Source organism: Pteropus vampyrus, unplaced genomic scaffold, assembly GCF_000151845.1.
Source record: "Pteropus vampyrus isolate Shadow unplaced genomic scaffold, Pvam_2.0 Scaffold2, whole genome shotgun sequence".
Lineage (NCBI taxonomy): Eukaryota > Metazoa > Chordata > Mammalia > Chiroptera > Pteropodidae > Pteropus > Pteropus vampyrus.
Window position 1 is genome coordinate 23076570 of NW_011888783.1, and position 4790 is coordinate 23081359.

The 4790-nt window shown below is 36.9% G+C and overlaps 1 long non-coding RNA gene across 1 annotated transcript in view; it reads right to left on the reverse strand.

Annotated features, from left to right (window-relative positions):
* Positions 1 to 4033: 4033 nt before the first annotated feature.
* LOC111738684 overlaps positions 4034 to 4790 on the reverse strand; it is a 51988-nt gene continuing 51231 nt past the window's right edge. The window contains exon 3 of the long non-coding RNA XR_002779918.1: positions 4034 to 4241. This is a non-coding gene — a long non-coding RNA (uncharacterized LOC111738684). The remainder of the gene's footprint in view (positions 4242 to 4790) is intronic.

A 4790-nucleotide genomic window follows, 5' to 3' on the forward strand; every position in this document is an offset into this window, starting at 1 on the left:
GAGATCATTTTGCATCAGCTTCTTGTTGACTTTGAAGTGCTGGCAGGAATATATAATCGGACTATGTTACAATAAGAATAAGAGGCATTCTCTCCCCTTGGGCGTTGGGGGCAGGGGAGTGGTCCTTAGAGAGATTCTTGGTAGCTCTTGTTGACTGTATTCTCCAGAAGCAGACACAAAGATGGAGTTTGGCATGCAGGATATTTTTAGGAATCATCACTAATGGAAGAGAAGAGGAAAACATGATTGGGAGAGCAGAGTGGAACTGCAGTGCAGGCCAGTGGCCTCAGTCAAATCCACAGAGAGTCTAGACCAAATGCAGCCCATAAGAGTTGACCCGCTTCAGGAGAAGTATCCAGGTTTTATCACCACTGCCTTCATCAGTCATCAAAGGTGGGCTCCTGCGAAAGGACACACCCTCGTGCTAGGCAGCTCTTTGCAGCTGAGCAAACCATAAAGGAACTGAGAGCTGGAGGCCGTTTGCTGGCAGCTGAGGCACCAGGTGTTTCCTTGTAGGGGCTCTAGGAGGCACAGGTGTGTCCACCACCACTGACTTCAGTTTTTAATGAGGATTTCTCATATCTTAATGAGAATTTGATGTCTTCATATCTGTGACAATCTTTTAAAAGGAACAAGAAAATTTAGGACTATATGGGTGGCTACCTTATATCAAGCATCACCCAAGATTTTATTTCTCACTTTTTCATTTGTATTTCAGTCAGGTTGACAATCCACAGAATTATATTAATTGTTGCCAAATAGTGAGATAATATCACAAGCAGTTAATACATACACGATATGTTTCTACAAATTACAGGCAGAAGAAAAACCCCACAGGAAGTATATAAAGAATAGTTTCACAGTAGTTTGAATAAAGAAGCAGTGAGAGCTGAGTCATTGTGTCTTGCATGGTAAGAAAAGCCTATTAAAAACAAAGGAAGCTGCATCTTAGCAGGCAGAACCATGCTCAGGCATTTAGTGGTGATTATGCTTTAATAAAATATCCATGCCATTGAATTAATTTAAATTCTATTGGCTGTGTAGATTTTCTTTAATTTATAGATTTGTTTTTATAATTGTTTAAGTATTATAATGTTAAGTGGTTTGTGCCTGTTTTTAGATTGATACACGTTTTCGTAAAATAATAATTCAAATTCTTTCATTCCATATTGAGAAAATGGAGAAAATTTTACAGCATGCTATTATTACATTACTCAAGACTGAGAAACACTGACCTACATAGTTATTAGATAAAGTCATGAGAGATGACCTTTCCAAGCATGTACACAGAGAATTACGTCAAGAATAACATAATTTAGCACTTACCTATCTATTGCTTCATTTATCTTAACCTTGACTCTTCAAGTAAGTAAAAAGCTCCAGTAGGAACTGAGTGCTGCATTTTTTTCCCCTTGTGATTACAAACTAATGCAAACATTGTATTGTTTCTATACAGATTGGATGGCATCTGTATAGCTTATGAATTGGGTCCTTGTCCATGTCACTTATAATAGGACCTTTAATCTCAAAAGCAATGCTAGTCTGTTTTTTAGTAGAACTGGCCACTGACAAGACCCAGTATTCTGTGGTATACCAAGAGTGGCTCAAATATGGACCAGACGATGACCATGAGGTAGGGTACCCAGAAATGCTTTACTGACTGTGGTGGGGGGTAATAATTAACTACCAATTAGATAAGCTTCTTTAAGAATTTATAGTTATTCTAAAAAGTATATAAAGGATTTTCCAGGACAACAGCAAACATACAGAGTAGATTAGAGACACCATGAGCTAGAGAACACATACACTGGGAGAGAAAGACATGAGTATAGACATTCTCTAGAGTAGTGGTTCTCAAACTTCAGCATGTGTCAGAATCACCTGGAAGCCTTGTTAAAACACACACTGCTGGGCCCCACCTTCAGAGTTTCTGTTGTAATACTCTGCGGTGAGGCCTGAGAATTTTCATTTCTGGAAAATCCCCAGGTGATGCCGCCACTGTTGGTTCAAAGACCACATTTGAGTAAGGTGAGAGGTGGGATGTAAGAGATGCTAGTTGGGCCATCTGTTTATAGGCCAGGCAGAATAGAAGCAAGATGCAGAAATGCCATGCTGAAGCTCAAGAAGAAACTGAAGCTTCAGGCGGGAGGGAGTGCTGTTGGCACATGTTAATGTACTTATCCTTTGTCTCTTTGAAAAATCACTTGGAGCTGCTTACAGAGGGGAAAGAAGAAACCAACTCAGTAAGATTAATGAGGAATAAAAGGGGAGAGAGTTAACAACAAAGGAGAAAACAGAGATTATGGTAAAGTCAACACAGCTGCAGTAGTTAAACTGAAATCCTGGTTTGAGACCTACAGGCACTCAGGGAAGATTGCCTGCGCTTCCTAGGTCTTCCTTATGAAGAAGAAAATATACTTGTTCCTCAAAAGTACACCAACATTTCCTAGCACTAAACTCCCAGTGGAATGTCTTACTTGGAAAATTATGTAGGGAACATAAGTAAAACTGTGTTATACTCATCATTCGGATAAAAAGTTCACATAGCTGGCTTTTATAGGACACTTTAATAGTCATTCCATGAATGTTCGTCGACAATGAAGATTATCAATAAATTTAGCTGTGGAATTTTTACTATATTATTCATTTGTAGCAATATGCTATATGTTCCATTTTAACAAATTAAAAAGCACATACAGATTTAGTCTGTCCTTCGTTCCTAACTCCCACCTGATTCTCTGGTCCTTACCAACTCACACCAGACTAATGCCATAATGTTTTACCTGAGCCTTCTGCCTTCAGGCTCTTCTCCCTTTAAGACAGCGTGTGCTTCACTCCAAGAATCATCTTATTAAATGGGTGCTTTGATAACACCACTGGGTTGCTCAAAAGCTTTTCATGAAATTCTCGTGCTTATAGGATAAAGTACAAACTCCATAGCATGTATTCAAAGCTTTTCTAACATGGCCTCAGCATGTCATTCTGCCCTTATCCCATGACTGCAGGAAAGAACCCCTTATTTTAACATAACTAAAGCATTACTTTATACTAAAATTGCTCTGTGCCCCTTTTGCCTCTGCCCCTGAATTCTTGCCATTCTCTCCTCTGAAATGTCCAAACCCCCACCCACATCAAAATTCTGCCAATCCTTTAATCTTCCTGTGCCATTCTTGACAACTCTAAGCTGCAAGTTAGATCTTCCTCTGGAATTCTCTAATTCTTGTATGTTATATAAAGAGAACTTATCTAGCTAAGGAAACTAAAAGTTCCTTGAAGATAGACTGTGTGATTTAAAGTCTCTTTTCATTCTTCATAGCCCACGGCATGGTGCCCTGAATGTAGTAAACACTTAAGTATTTGAAGTGATATTGATAGTGTAAAAGGGAAAATAGTTAATTGTACCAATAGCCATACATATTATTTTATTGGATTTTGCAGCTATAATAATTGTCATTCAATAAAGTAGCAATTTCACGTGATGTACTTATCTAAACAAGCTGGTTTAGATCATTAAGTTGGGTTTCTAGTTTTGCTTTATCATGCATAAAACCATCAGAGAAATTATTTGGAATATTCTTAAAAGGACTCTTCAAGTATATAGCAATCAGCACATACCTTTTCACTTGTTTGCTAAATATTTACTCATATCTTTCTCAATTATAAGCTCCTTGAGACCCGAGACTATGTCATATTTAGTTTTTTGTTGTTGTTGTTTTGTTTTTTTGCCAGTGGATGCTCAGTTATCTTACTCATTCAGGATGCTTGATGACCATTTAACTTATTAGATTGAACTTATCTAATTTAGATGTATTTAGCTCAAATTTATAACCCACCAAGCAAACTTATATTAAGCCCTTCATTTAATATTATTTCTAAAAAAACAAAGAGTCAAAACTTTAAACTGAAATGTGTTTATGATTTACATACAATTATCGCCTTGCTTAATCTCAGCAGACAGCTCAGTAATTTGATAGAGCACTGAAAACAAGAGGCAGTTCAGAAGCACGCAGGCAACATTAACAAAACAAAACAAAACACCTCAGGCAACATATCAGTTTGCAGTTTAAAATTGGACAGACTTTGGAAATTTTTATTTCCAAGTCATAGTGACAGCTATGTACCATTTTTAAATTTTGTCTTGCTGGAGGACAGCAGGCCAGTTCTAGAAAAGTGAATCCAGTCCAGGCTTCTCATACTCAGGTCCCATCGCATAACAGCATTGTTCTTTAATTTTTTAGGTCCTGAGAGAAAGAATAGTAAAGAATCTTCTAAGAAACAAAGAAAATCCATTTTACCCCAGAACAGTAGACTTTGGATGACTTCTGACTTTTCTTTCACAATTTTGCATTCTTGTAAAGTCTTAATTTTTTTTTTCTAAGTTACACCTTTTAATTATTGTTCTTCCATCTGCAAGATTTAGACAAACTGGAAATTGAGTAATATGATCTTAGATTTTATGTGCTCTTTGTTTCAAAGCATTTCAAAATAAATTTATATTTGTTTAAAAAGCTGTAAGAATAGACAAGGGAAAGTAATTGACAAATATTTAGAAAAATAGGGCTTAGAAAGCCTCAGGTTTTGGAGAAGGGGCTACTCTATTGTACAAACACAGTGGGAGTTGCTCTCTATTCTAGAAGACAATCTGACATTTCGAAGTACACATTTTAAACAAGAGAATAAGGAATTAAAAATATTAGCTTCAAGTGGAAAATGTCCTTGTAACAAATGATTTTATATGTATAATCTAGATGTCAGCTGAGGACACCATGTCCCCAAGTAATCTGGTTAAA